Source organism: Ambystoma mexicanum, chromosome 1q (assembly GCF_040938575.1).
Source record: "Ambystoma mexicanum isolate Mex_15411 chromosome 1q, UKY_AmexF1_1, whole genome shotgun sequence".
Lineage (NCBI taxonomy): Eukaryota > Metazoa > Chordata > Amphibia > Caudata > Ambystomatidae > Ambystoma > Ambystoma mexicanum.
This window is the reverse complement of record NC_090922.1, coordinates 935,898,563-935,913,494: the sequence shown is the minus strand read 5'-3', so window position 1 is coordinate 935,913,494 and position 14,932 is coordinate 935,898,563. Positions and strand designations below refer to the sequence as shown.

General features: G+C 52.4%; 1 non-coding gene and 1 pseudogene across 1 annotated transcript; both read left to right on the top strand.

Annotated features, from left to right (window-relative positions):
- Positions 1-983: 983 nt before the first annotated feature.
- LOC138565086 (5.8S ribosomal RNA) lies at positions 984-1,132 on the top strand. The gene has a single exon (XR_011301004.1). It is a non-coding gene; the product is annotated as a 5.8S ribosomal RNA (ribosomal RNA).
- A 403-nt stretch (positions 1,133-1,535) lies between these two features.
- LOC138565519 (28S ribosomal RNA) lies at positions 1,536-6,080 on the top strand (annotated as a pseudogene).
- The last annotated feature ends 8,852 nt before the right edge of the window (positions 6,081-14,932 follow it).

Below are 14,932 nucleotides of genomic sequence, written 5' to 3'. Positions count from 1 at the left end.
GGCATCAAGGATCATTAACAACAGAGCAGCAGGAGGGAGAGCCGCAGGCCCGACCTTGGTTGCACCCAAAACACGCACACCCACAGCCCGGGGCACCTTTCGCAGAACGGCCAGTGCACGCGGTCAACCAGGCGCCAGGGAGCGAGGATTACCTGTCACCGGAGGGGGGTCTGTGACCCAGCAGATGGACGGGGACGCCTGGCAGGGTTGGGTTAACCTGCTCGGGATGTCCCCAACTACACACCAGAAAGGGAGCCCCATGCGGCCCCCTCTACTCACTGAGCCCGCCTCTGCGCTAGCTGGGGTGCGCACTCCTCTTTCTGACCTGCCAGCGGGTGGGCATTGGTGGGCACACCCCGGTCAGCAGGGAAGCCCCGAGTGAGGGCAGCCAGGAGCCGAGGGAAACCTGACTGCTCTCGAGGAGCGCCTCACCACACAGACAGGGGCCCCGCACGCCAGCCATGACCCCTGAGCCATGGTGCAGCAGGTTTTGACGATGGGCAGGCGCCAAGGTTCCAGCATCTGTGGGTGAGCGATGGCCAGGCCCGCTGGAACAGCGGGTGACCTTCCCTCTTGCCCAGGTACCTGGAGCCGGGCCCTATGCAGCCAGGCTGGGGTTTGAAGACTCTAGCAGTCCCACACGACTCCCTGTCTGTGCTGTCTCAGGCCCGCCTCGCCGTCCGTCTCCCAGCCATCGTCCAAAGGAAAGGGGTCGGGGAAGGATGAGTGGATCGTGCCGGGTGGGCAGGTGGTAGAGCGGCTTGGTTCCATCCCCCTGGAAAGCACTGTGCTGCTGCAGGCGGGGGTCAGGCTGAGCGCCTGGATTTTTCATTTTTTCATTTTCTTTTTTAATCCACAATGATCTCGGCCGAGCTAGACAGGGTGCTGGACTTTCCCGCCACAGGGAGCGCTGCTTCCCCCCAGCCTCTCCTGCACCGGCAGGGTCAGGCCGACGTCTGGAACAACAAAAAAAAGTTGCCTGTGACTCTTGGCAGTGGATCACTCAGGTCGTGCATCGATGAAGAATGTAGCTGGCTGCAAGAATTAGTGTGAATTGCAGGACACATTGATCAACACTTCGAACGCACCATACGGCCACGGTTTCTCCGGGGCTACGCCTGTCTGAGGGTCGCTTGTACATCAATCAGCACCGTGACTGGATCCCTGGACCTGGCGCGCACGATCACTGCTGACTTGTCCAGGCCTCCCCATTTTCCCCGCCTCATGCTGGTTTCAGGAGGGCCGGGTGGCTGCTGTGCCTGGATGTGGTGGCAGTGGCAGCGGGTCTTGAAAAAGCCTGTTGCACCTTCACCCTACCCCTGGGCACCTAGCCGTGCTGTGTGTGGCTGTCTGTGATGTCCCAACACTTACGGCGCAGAATGGCCATGGAGCGCGGTCCTCGTGACCGTATGGGCTTCGGTCGCAGATTGTGACAGCGCACACTCACCTGTGCCAAAGGCACAGGGCTGGGGCAACCCCCCGTATGGGCCCAAGGCCCAAGGCCAGCTGCCCCGAGCTTTGTGCTCCCCCGACTACAGCCTCAGATCAGACGTGGTGACCTGATGAATTTAAGCATATTACCAAGCAGAGGAAATGAAACTAACCAGGATTCCCTCAGTAACGGCCAGTGAAGAGGGAAGAGCCCAGCGCCAAATCCCCATTCAGCGGCAGGTGTGGGAAATGTGGAGTACAGAAGACCAACTCACCGGCATCGCTCAGGGTGCTGAAGTCCCTCTGATCGAGTCCATCCCTGCAGACTATGTTAGGCTGGTAGCAGCCTCTTGCACACCCGGATCAGGTCTTCTTGGAGTCGGGTTGCTTGGGAATGTAGTCCAAAGAGTGTGGTAAACTCTGTCTAAGGCTAAATACAGGCACGAGACTGATGGCCAACAAGTACCATAAGGGAAAGTTGAAAAGAACTTTGAAGAGATAGTTCAAGAGGGCGTGAAACCGTTCTGGTGGGGTCCGTGCAGTCCGCCCACAGGATTCAACATGGCATTCAGGTCAGTCGACCTGGAACGGTGGAGGCCCTTGCAGGACTGCGGCCGGGGCACACCCAGCCACAGGAGGGCGCCTTTCCTCTGGCGGTGCGCCACGACTGGCTGGGAAGGCCCCAGGGGGCAGGTGGCTCTCTGCTCCAGCAGAGTTTTACAGCCCCCTAACAGCAGTTTTGCTGTAACCACAGGGCCGAGGGAGATTGAGGGCCACTGTGCCCTTCTCCGGCAAGCGTCCTGGCCCCTGTTGGGGACGCCAGAGTGGTGACAGGAGACAGGACTGTGGTGGACTTCCCTCAGTGCGCCCCGACCATGTCGTGCTGCTGGGCGAGGAGGCCCAAAAAGGACGCCAGGGGCCTGAGGGGATGACGGTTATCCACCCAACCTGTCTTGAAACACGGACCAAGGAGGGCCGAATGAAACCCTTTGAAGTAATGATGGTGAGTGCCAGCAATCGCCGATTGCAGTGGGATCCTGTTGCGGTGGGCGCTCCACCGACCCGTCTCACCCGCTCTGTCAGGAAGATGGTGCATGAGCGTATGTGATAGGACCTGAAAGATGCTGAACTTGGCCTGGTGGAGGTCCGTAGCGGTCCTGATGTGTAAATCGGTCATCCGACCTAGGTATAGGGGCAAAAGACTAATTGAACAATCTAGTAGCTGGCTCTCTCCGAAGTTTCCCTCGGGATATCTGGCGCACAGAAACCCCAGTTTTATCTAGCAAAGCAAATGATTAGAGGTCTTGGGGCCTAAATGATCTCAACCTTTTCTCAAACTTTAAATGGGTATGAAGCCCGTCTTGCTGGCGTGGAGCCGGGCATTGTATGCAAGTGCACAGTGGGCAACTTTGGTAAGCAGAACTGGCACTGCGGGATGAACCGAATACCAGGTTAAGGCGCCTGATGCCGGTGCTCATCAGACCCCAGAAACAGTGTTGGTTGATTATAGGCATCAGGATGGTGGCCATGGAAGTCGGAATCCCCTAAGGAGTGTGTAACAACTTACCTGCCGAATCAACTAGGCCTGAAAATGGATGGCGCTGGAGCGTCAGGCCCATACCCGGCCGGCGCTGAGAGCCACGGGGGCTAAGTTACGACGAGTAGGAGGGCCGCTGTGGTGCGCACAGAAGCCGGGGGTGAGGGCCCGGGTGGAGCTGCCGCAGGGGCAGATCTTGGTGGTAGTAGCAAATATTCAAACTAGAAATTGTAAGGCTGAAGTGGAGAAGAGTTCCATGCAGTTGAACATGGGTCAGTCGGTCCTAAGAGATGGGCGAGCGCCGTTCGGAAGGGACGGGCGATGGCTTCCGTTGCCCTCAGCCGATCAAAAGGGAGTCTGGTTTAGATCCCCAAACCTGGAGTGGCAGAGACAGGGTCCCTTGCGGCATCCAGTGCGGTAACACAAATGATCCAAGAGGAGCCAGCAGGAACCCTGGGGGGAGTTCTCTTTTCTTTGTGAAGGGCAGGGCACCCTGGAATGGGTGAGAAAGGGGGCTGAGCCTTGGAAAACGTTGCTATTCCGGCGGCATCCGGTGAGCTCTCGCTGGTCCTTGAAAATCCAGGGAAGATGGTGTAAATGTCGCGCCAGTCCATACCCATATCCGCAGCAGGTCTCCAAGCCAAACAGCCTCTGGCATTTTGGAACAATGTAGCTAAGGGAAGTCGGCAAGTTGGATCCGTAACGATGCGAGCCGGGCCCTTCCTGTGTATCACCCTAGCTGCAATGATCGCCTCTCTCGTTCCCCCTCCTGGGGTTCAGGGCCGGCATTCTGCCTCGGCCGACACCTAGCAGCTGACTTAGAACTGGTGCGGACCTGGGGAATCTGACTGTTTAATTAAAACAAAGCATTGCGAAGGCCCACGGTGGGTGTTTTGATGTGATGTGATTTCTGCCCAGTGCTCTAAATGTCAAATTGAAGAAATTCAATGAAGCGTGGGTAAACCGCTGGGGTAACTATGACTCTTAAGGTAGCCAAATGCCTCGTCATCTAATTAGTGATGTGTATGAATGGATGAATGAGATTCCCACTGTCCCTACCTACTATCTAGCGAAACCACAGCCAAGGGAATGGGCTTGGCAGAATTGTCGGGGAAAGAAGACCGGGCTGAGTTTTACTCTAGTCTGGCACTGTAAATAGGCATGAGAGGTGTAGGATAAGTGGGAGGCCCTTGGGCTGCTGTTGAAATACCACTACTGTTATTGTTTTTCCACTTACCCGGTAAGGTGGGGGCTAGCCCCGTGGGGCTCTCGCTTCTGGCTTCAAGCACCTGGCACCTGCCGGGCACGACCCGCTCTGGGGACAGTGGCAGGTGGGGAGTTTGACTGGGGTGGTACACCTGTCAAAGGATAACGCAGGTGTTGTCGTAACTTGACTCGTTGTGAAGAATATTTGGGCCTCTGTCCCCAAGTTCCACACGGAGAGAAGGAAAATCACTCCTCGTGCGAGCCTTGAGGCCACAGGTGGTTGCTGTTCTTTCGCAGGACCAGACGCCGCTGAGGACCCCAGAGCTGTGGAATGAATTAGGTATTAGTGCAAACAAACACAGTACTGTTAACAATGTAACTGTTATTGAAATAGGGCTTACCCAAGGGTTATATTCTAACTGCCAGTAACTCTGAGGCTGTGGTGCAGGGAAGCGTTGGTAATACTTCAAAGCCAAGGCGCCAGAAACTCAGCACTGGCTACCACCTGATGATTCTTGGAAGTATTCTGAAAACTGTGGTAACGTGGCAGTTCGAGGAACTCTGGAGAGCGTAGAATACTTGACAAAGCAGATAAGGATAACCCAATCAATCCATGAAACGTGAGCTAAAGTCAAAAGGTCCATAAATCCAAGCAGAAACCAAACGCCAAATCCAAGGAACAAGAAAACCCAGTCTGTAATCCGTAAGCTTGAGATCTGTAACCAAATGAATCCAACGTGACTTGAAAACGCCAAACAGTGTTGCGAAACAGCTGTGAAGCGACGAGTGATTCAAAGTGCTTCGCTTTTATACCTGTCGACTCCTGATCACGTGAGCGGAGTTCAAGGCACGTGACCGAGAGTTCGGCCCGGAACCAGGAAGTAGTTGTTGTCGATTACTCTTGCTGCAGCCCTCTCGCAATCTCCATGGCAGTTGCCAGCGGAAAAGAGGGAACAAATAGTATCGCCCTCTGATAGAGCCTGGAAATTGGTGACGCTTCCCTCGCACCACAGGTAGCGTGATCATGTGAAGGGCTGACTGTGACTTGGAGATTCTCGCTGTGTTATGTGTCAGAGAATCACAGCGGGTATGAGTGTTTGGTAAGGCGGTGTGCCTGGTGTGCCTGACCTTCCTACTGCGCATGACAGGTGTCCTAAGGTGAGCTCAGGGAGGACAGAAACCTCCCGCAGAGCAGAAGGGCAAAAGCTAGCTTGATCTTGATTTTTTAGTATGAATACAGACCGTGAAAGAGGGCCTCTCGATCCTGCTGAATTTTTGGGTTTCAAGCAGGTGGTGTCAGAAAAGTTACCACAGGGATAACTGGCTTGTGGTGACAAGCGTTCATAGCGACGTCGCTTTTTGATCCTTCGATGTCGACTCTTCCTATAATTGTGAAACAGAATTCCCAAAGCGTCGGATTGTTTACCCACTAATAGGGAACGTGAGGTGGATTTAAACCATCGTGAGGCAGGTTCGTTTTACCCTACTGATGTTTTGTTGCAATAGTAATTCTGCTCAGTACGAGAGGAACCGCAGGTTCAGACATTTGATGTGCATGCTTGGCTGAGGAGCCAATGGGGTGAAGCTAACATCTGTGGGATTATAACTGAACGCCTCCAAGACAGAATTCCCCTCACTCCCCTACACTATGATACTGCAGTGCTGTCGAGCATCAGTTGGCATAGGATAGCCGGCCTTCGGGCCGGTGTGTAGAGCTGCTCTCCTCGGGACTTGAGTGTGGACAGAAGGGGGTCTCCTCTCTTGCCCATAGTGCACAGCATGTTCGTGGGAAATCTTCTGCTAAATCATTTGTAGACGACCTGATTCTGGTTCAGGGTTTCGTAAGTAGCAGAGCAGCTACCTCGCTGCGATCTATTGAAAGTCATCCTCTGAGCCACGCTTTTATCGCAAGGCGCCGCCGCCAAAGTTCTCCATCCTTCCTCCTGGTGCCTGGGGGCACACAGGATAATCCCACCCACCCTAGATGCGCACCCGTGGGGGTGTGCAGGCTGGGCTGGGAGCGCTCTTGTCACCTTTACCGGTCAGTCTGGTGGACCGGATGGCCTCGGTCCTGGGCCTTCGAGGTGGTGCCTTAAGGCCCCGGACAGGGTGCCGGGGGTGGTACCTTAAGCCTGTGCCCCTGGACGGTGAGGTCTGGGCAGGCACGGCCGGGCCAACTGGCGCGGGAGTAGGCCAAGATGGCTTGATTTGTGGCTGGCAGACCAGATGGCCTGAGTTGCGGCTGACTCCTGCATTTGTCTCCGGTTAGGTTCTGTAAGCCCCTATCTTGTGGGGGCTTAATAGTCGGCATGGAAGTGTCTCCCAGGCTCTGGCCCGAGTGTGTGGAGGTGGTGCCTTAAGCCCTGCCCAGGGCGAGGAAGAGAGGCGGCAGCTTAAGCACCCACCACATAGCACCGGGGTGGTACCTCAAGCCAGTGCCCCTGGACAGTGGGGACAGGCACGACCACTGGACCATCTGGCCCAAGTTGCGACTGGCATGGTTGACTCCTGCATTTGTCTCTGGTCGGGTTTCATAAGCCTCCACTGCGTGTCCTAATAGTCTGCATGGAAGTGTCACCCTGCGGCCTCCAGGGCGGCCGTGGTGCAATTACCAGCCTCGGTTCAATGGTGTTCGTGGTTTGCTCCCGGTCCTCGGGCAAGTATCAACCATGTGTGGTCAGGTTCAAGACGAGGTGCGTGTGTCAAGGAGCACCCTGAATGGGTCAATTTCCTCTGTGTGGGGATAAATGCACTCGCAGTGGCCGGCCCTGAGTTCCACAGTGTTTGTGGGTTAGCCCTGGAGGAAAAGGGCTCTAATGTGGGGGCCCGGCTAGAGCTCCAGGACGACATTTGGGGCTGCTGCCCCAGGCCTTGGACGCCTGTCTCATGCCTGGTTTTGAAAGCCCTCGAGGCCAGGGGTGGTCGCGGGGAGCCCTGGTTGGGTTCCCATCGCTCTCCACAGGGAAAAACTCTGAAGGGGCCCTGCTAAAGCTCCGGGGTGGCTGGAGGGGGGGTCCTGGCCCCCGGCCTTGGGTGCCTTTGTCACGTCTGGGTTGACTGTCCCCAAGCCTGGTGGTGATTGTGGGAGCCCTGTCCCCCCCGGTAGGGAAAAGCTCTAATGAGGCGGGAGAAGCTCTATGGTGGCCAGGGCCAGAGCTCCAGGGTGGCCGGGGCTGTTTCCCCCACTGGCCTTGGGTGCCAGCCTTGTGCGTGTGGGTAGAGAGTCCCAAATCATGGCGGTAGAGTCGCGGGGAGCCCCGGTGGGGTCCCCATCCCTCCCCAGAGGGAGAAGCTCTGAAGGGGCCCTACTAAAGCTCCAGGCTGGCTGGGGGGGAGGGCCCTCCACCCCCGGCCTTGGGTGCCTGTCTCACATCTGGGTGGACTGTCCCTCCCGAGAGGGGTAAGCTTCAAGGCGGATGAAAAACCTCTTACGTGGAGATGGGGAAAAGCTCTATGGTGGTCTGGCCAGAGCTCAAGGAAGATGATTGGTGCTGGCTCATGCCCTTGGTCACCTGCCGGTCACCTGTCCTTTGTCAGGCGTGGGACCAAAGGCCCTTTCCGTCCAGGCCCATTGGAATGCATTGCCCTCCCAGTGGCCGCTCTCCGAGCCTGGTCATAGGCCAAAGGAATGTCTGCAAGGACCAGATGGCCGGGCTTCTCTGGATGGGTGTCAGTTTTACATTTGTCTCCAGTTGAGGTCCCACTCTGTCCCTCTGGGTACACAGATTACAGGAAAGCTTATTCACCTTCCTCCAGATTACTATAAACAGGGTGAGAGGGGCTTGTCTGCGCTCCTCTTGGTTCTCGCTGTCATGATCTCTGCTTCCAAAAGATCAGGACTTGCCCGACTCCCTTGGAAGCAGACCCATAACCACGGTTCCGAGTGCCAGCCAGTCCCAATTGGGACCTTTTGGACCCTGTCCTGGCGCCAGTGGCACCAGGCTCATAAAGATGCCCAGTCCCAGCGCTGGAAGCGCCGGGCTCATAATGCTTGGGTGGATTTACCTGCAGCAGACCATGCTGCTTACTTACCTGCCAGTTGAACCCCTGATCCTCTTCTGTTTGGGACTACTTTTCCTGTTGGGTGGGGCAGGAGCCACTCCCTAGGTTCAGAACACTGGAACTCTTCTGGAAAGCAGGAACTCTTTTCTTACCTAGGCGTGGCTGTGGAAGGAGACACCTAAGCACTACAGGAGGCTATTTAAACCACACCCGATGGATGAATCTTGCTTTGTGTTATTCTGCATTCTCTGCAGCAGAACGCTCATCGTGTCTTCTGCTTCTGATCCTGGGCCTAAGGGAACAAAGGCTTACCATCCTGGAATCCAGTCTTCAGCAGCACCTGTAAAGACAAAGAAAGAACAGGTTAGCACTACGGTCTTCAGTGGCAGCGCATCTCTTACCTGGTCCATCGGCTGTCACCAACGCCTCGCGCTGCATTCTGGCATCTGAAAGACAAAGGCTTACCTACTCTTCGCATGCTCCGGAGGTCTTCGCACTGCATTCCAGCATCCGAAAGACAAAAGCTTACCAGCTCTTCGCACGCTCCGGAGGCCTTCGGCGCTGCATCCCGCATCTGAAAGACAAAAGAAGGTGCGTTTAAAGACATTGGGCAACTTTATTACTCACGTGCCATTACTCCTTCCCACGCCGAATCCAGTGGGTATCCAGCACCCTTCAGCTTCTCTAAAGCTCCGAACTTGTACCTGCAAGATAAAAGGGACAGTTAGTGCGCATCGTGAAGCAGGCTACAAGCGCTTACTTACGTGCTTCCAGGCGCTTCTATTCCTCACGCGGGTTCGATCCTCAACTCTCATCAGCCCGCCATCCGCCATCGCCGGAACCCTGCAAAACAAGAGATATCATTACAAAAGACTTTTAAGACATTTCAAGTGCCCAGAACTTACCTTTCGTGCAGTTAACGACGGACAGCAATCCTCTGAGGTCAAGAGGCCTGCACCCTTATCCAGTGAAGAAACTGGTTACGGCACCCTGCCCCGAGGCAGATGGAGAGCTTGGCGTTCACTTACCTAAGGTGAGGGCGTTAACCTTTGGGGTTCTACAGGAGAAGAGAAAGGGAAGAGGAGAGAGGCACCCAATAACCCCAGTTCATTAATCCCATATTTTCTATCTGCAGACATCTTACTCTTCGAGTCAGACATACAGTGCACAGAGGTCCAGCCCAAAGAGCCAACCGTGTGTTACACATCACCTTTGAAGATACGGCATTCACCCAGTCAAGACCGGCGCCTCTGCGGGAATCAGGTGAGCGTTACACTCGCTGCCCGACCCGAGCTCTGTGGCAAAGCCACTGACCTAACCGGGGGGCCGGCCGGGGGGGTGTGCCCCACACAATGCACAGCAGAGACTAGCCTGCTGGGGGTGCTCTTCCGAGCACTCCATGGGATCGATTTGGTGCACTTGAGCCGTCTAGGGTTGGACTGCTTGGCCAGCCTTGGCTGCTATTTCAAGCAATTTGCTTCCACCCATCTTGGGACCATGTCAAGGGTATGCCCCCCTCTGGGAGGGCCCCCTCGTGTGGGTGGATCTCCCCTCCGAGCAGAGCGAAGGCCAAGCAGCTCCCCAGATCAGACAGGATCCCCCTGCAAGCCACAACGCGGCCCCTCCTCCACCAAGCACGTTTCCCCAGCAGATCAGAATGCACGTTGGGTGCTGACCCCCTCTGACGGGTGGTGGCATGCGGGCAAACCTCCTACTGGTTCAAGTTGTGCCTGGGCCTGGCCTCTCCCTCCCACCCTCTGGCATGACGGAGCAGGCCGGGTCGCCGGCATCCGCGTGACCAACCTGTCCACCCGCCTGCGTGCGTCGGGGGGTGCTCTTTGACGCTCAGATCCTGCAGACAGCCCCAGAGGGTGCGAAGGTTGGTTCTGAGGTGGGCGCGCAGCTCGCCCCGTTGCCTATCACGTAACTTTCTAGCAGAGTGAATTCTCTGGTGGTGGATTGTTTCATATCTCGAGAAGAGAGCCAGTGCCGCAGTTCAGCATAGCGCTACCTATCCTTCTCCCGCAAACCCATGGTTTGTTTGCAGAGCTGGAATGACTTAACCTCCTGTCCCACCATCATGTCCCTTGCCCGAATGCTGCCCGCCTGTTCCCATCTGGCATATGTTCCTTTCTCTAGCCCTGGGGTAAACTGTGGGTTGCGGAATAGGGGAGTGATCGGAGATGGGGAGGACATGAACTTTGCTTTTTTAACCATAGCATCCCATGTATCCCCCACCAGGGCTATAAGTCGGCTTCTGTACATGTTGGGGGGCAGGTCCGCTCTTGGGCACCACATAACCTCGTCCAGGGGCCTTTCCCACCACTGCCCTATCCATCCTTTGCCAGATGCTGTCAGGATTCCCAGTGCGCGGTCGGCGTGTTGTTGAATCTTGCGGCATTGGGGTGGGCCGAAGGCAGGACACGGTCACCCGGGTTGAAATAGTTTTAAAAAACCACCTGAAGAGACAAAGGATCATGTGACAATGTGGTCACGTGATGGTCTGAACTAACAAAAAGCAAAGTTCAACACTGGGTGAAAAATAAGCGACCGGCGAGGTTAGAGGAGAATTTGCAGACAGCGTTGGATGCGTACAATCCAGACAGGAGCCGGGTTAGGAGCAACCCTAACCCCAGAAGGGGTGTGCCATCAAAGGAAACCCCAGGTAAGACTGGAGGGGCGGGTAGCTGTAGAAGGCTGACTCTTAGCCTGATAGGCAAATAGATCAAGCCAGATAAATGACAGGGGTGTGATAAAGTTCTTTTTCCGCCTTACCCTGTCCCCCACAGAAACAGCGTGGGATTGAACCCCATAGTCCATCAACTGAGGACATCAGAACACCAGCCCAAGATTATTGTGCGATCCGTAGACAGAATTGAATTAAGCCACCAGGCATTGAGAAGCCTGGGGAAACAAGAGCGAGACAACAGCCTGTTTTTTTTGGCAGTAAGGACTAAAGGTGCAATTGCAAATTTTTCACCATAGACGCATAGCCAACTAGTAGTTAGGTATAAAACAGCATAAAAGGCCAACTGAGGACTGATGTTGCTTTGTGTCCTCCACAGTCGGGAACGTTAGAATCCAAGATAACTGATCAAAGGAGGGACGAAGGATCCTTATGATAACAGAGGGACTTATCAGAACAACTGAATCAAGCTGGTGAGATAACATCTTCATAGCCAGGGTAATAGTACTAGAAACAACAGTATGCTAGGGTGATGTGCAATTATCGTTAAATGATCAGGTTGACAAAATGTTCGTTGTACACACTCTCTGTTTGCACAGGGGCGGCTTCCATCGACTAACAGAGGTTGTGAGGAGACATTGCCCACTACATTGGCTTGGAGGTGTAGCCATAACATAAACAGGTCAAAGAAAGAAAAAGAATCGGGGCAACCGATTTAAGGTAAAAAGAAAGGGTGGGTGCCTAAAGACACAGCCCTGTATGAGTATACAAATACTTTTCCCCAAAAAACTTGGGCAAAATATTTCAACTTAAAATTGGCTAGTTGACAAATAGATATCGAATGACCAGACCATGGAAAACCTGTACCAAGTCCCAAGAGAAATGATTTCTAAACAGGTGACAAGAAGGAGTTTACCAAGTTAATGATTCTCTTCTGCTGTGACACTTAGTACAGCTGGTTGTTTGTAATAATAATGACAACTAGGATTTTTTGAGCATTAAAATTTGAACATCCTGTACTTGCTTCCCACAGATATCCATTCGGCGAATTGGCCCGAAGAAAGGATCAAAGGGAGTTTATTTGAAGTTAAGCCCCCAACGAATCCAAAAGAAGACAAACACAAGTGTACATTTCTAATGAATGTGGGACATAACCCCTGAAGAATTTCCTAGCTATAAGCGTGACAGTGTAAAGGAAAGAAACATGTTGGGTATGTTATGAGTGTTGTTTGAGAGATGGAATGAGTGACATGAGCACGGACAGTTAAAAATTGTATGGACTGGGGTGTGCCTCTCTAATGAGAGAGGGTAGCAAACAACAGATCCCAATTGAAAAATTATTCTTGTGATATGAAGAATTGTTGATGAACTGGAGTACCACATAACATTGCTGTTGTACAGTAGAATCGAGTTCTAATGTGAAATGTCTGTTTTAGAATTGTGTAAAAATAATCTATATAATTATAGATGAGAAAGTTTTTATTGAAACACTTTATATAAAGGATAAATAAATTGCTATTTTTGATACAAACTTGAATCGTATGTGATACTTTTATGAATGTTACTTACATACAAAAGGGGCAAACCCAAATGGTCTTGGGGAAGCAAGTGACCCTGTGAACATATTATATTGTACTGTGTTGTAGAGGGCTGTTCACAAGAGGTCTATATAAATATTTCCTCTAGTCTCTCTGGAGTTTGTTAGGGATTCCCATTGAACCAGTCTTGGATGACTCTCAATTGAGCTGCTGGGTAGTACATTTGAAAGTTCAGAACTCCCATTCCCCATGCCCCCATGGGAGTGACCATGACCCTCCAGGCTACCCTCGGTCTTTTCCCATGCCAGATGTAGTTACGTCCTAGTTTATTCAGGGTTTTGAAGAGTTTTCGGTGGACCGCCAGGGGGGAGAGCCTTAAAGTAAAATAGTGCTCTTGGGAGAATTATCATTTTAATGACATTGATGCGGCCCATCCATGATATGTGAAGGAGCCTCCTTTCTCCCAGCCAGGTCTTGATAGTTTCCAACAGGTGGGGATAGTTTGATTGGTACATATCCTCTAGGGTACTGGTTATTGTCACCCCCAGGTATCGAAGGGATCCTCTGCTTGTGCAAATTGCCCTGTATCTGTCATGGTCATCGGGCCACAGACGCAGACCTTACAGGGTCACACACACACGGGGCCCAGATGGACACAGTCCTGGCACCTTTAGTGCCAGGCTCATAAAGAACAATAAACAAGACATTCATTTGAGTAAGAAATACTTTTATTATGAACATGGCACTTTCATTTCGGGTGCATCGTGTATTTCACATGGAACTTTCATCTTTAAAGCAGCCCCGCGTGTATTCTTGGGTGTGGCTACTGCTATTGTATTGCCTGGCACGTGCTGACTCACTAGGAGTGGCAGGCAAGCCAAGCCTAGTGGGCGTGCCCACGATCACAGCTATAAAAGCTCCTCCGATCCCTGAGGCAGACGCTTCGCGTTATTCTGCACTTCCCTGCAGCGTAACGCTCACCGCCACCTGGGATTCAACTTACCTTTGGAAATCTTGTCTCCTGCCTCCATACTTACCACATGGAGGATCCTGCTCTCACCTGTGCGCGTCTTCATCTTGGCACCCCGGCTCACCTCCTAATCTCGGAGAGCAGACATCACAAGACGGCACAGTAACTACAGTTTCTAGACAGAAAAACAGAAAGGGGAAAAGGCAAGAGACATTGAGAGAAAACAGAAAGGGGAAAAGGCAAGAGACATTGATAGACACTTACCACCAACCAGGAGAAGCATAGTCGCAGCTGGACTGGACTATTACTTACCAGGCATCAGTGAAGGAACTAGATCCCACCAACAAGCGCCCCAGTCAGAAGTAGCAGGTGGGAGAGCTCATCATCCATACTTACCAGGTGAGCCTTATGGGCCGGTACATGCCCACAGAAATTGCACCTTGGGTGGAAGGGTTTGAGAGGTACACAGTCACCAATCAGTGCACTCACGTTTTCCCATATCCACGCAGGAGCAGTGCCACCAATTGTCGCCGCCCACAGCGTATCCGCAGGGGGAGAGACCTGAAGGGAGAGATCTAATTCCTGGGAGGGCTGCAACCGTGCCCCAACGCCTCCGCAGAGACCAGGTGAGCGTAACAGTATCTGATTCTGAGGGCATGCCTTCTTGTAGCACCATTTGTTTTTTGTTGTTGTTTTTTTTTTATTAAAATGATATGGTTCAAATTTTAAACCTTTAATCTTTTGTACAGTCAGAGAAAGAAGCAAATTCTTATTCTATTTAACTTTCTCAATTCAATTCAAAATAATGTATGCTTTTGTGTCATCCAGTGCCGGGCATGAAGTAACTATAGGCTGTAAGGCTGTAGGCTGTAATGTTTCCAATTAATTTGGTTGTTTGGTTGTTTGCAGAAACGGCAGAAGGAATTGTCTTTTGATACAAGTTGCCTGGATAGTAATAGCTCTCTGGTTGGCATCAAATTCAATCAAAAACGTAGAAAGGTATCTCTGACAGAAGCAGATGGGAAACGTTGTAGATATAACAGAAGACAGTTTAGTGGGTGCATATCCAATTTGCATTCCAAATTAAGTTTGAGTTGTGTTTTGGCGTTGATGGTCGCTATCCAATCATCACGAGCAAGTTTTTTTTTCGCTTTTTCTGGCGCTGGGTTAGCTGTTCAGTGGATATATCTGCCATTAATCTGGTATTTTCCATATGGTTTTTCCAGGTCTGTAGTGCAGTTGCCTGAGTTGTGCAGTGTTTTTGCTGGAAAACATGTAGCGCTGGGATATGTGCGCCAGAGACGATTTTCCTATAAAGATCTAGCTTTCGCCATGTGTGAAGTGAGGTGAGAGACTGAAGTGCCAATTCGTAACGAGCGCGAGCCATCGGAAACGACACAGGTAAAGAAAGAACTTTCCTCCAAAACATATCTTCAAGACGCAGCCATATACATCTATCGATGTTAATCATAGATTCACTTCCATAGAGAAGAATTGCAGTGACTTTTTGCCTATAGAATGTTATGATTGGCTTTAATGTGAATTTTCTGTGTTTCAGATGT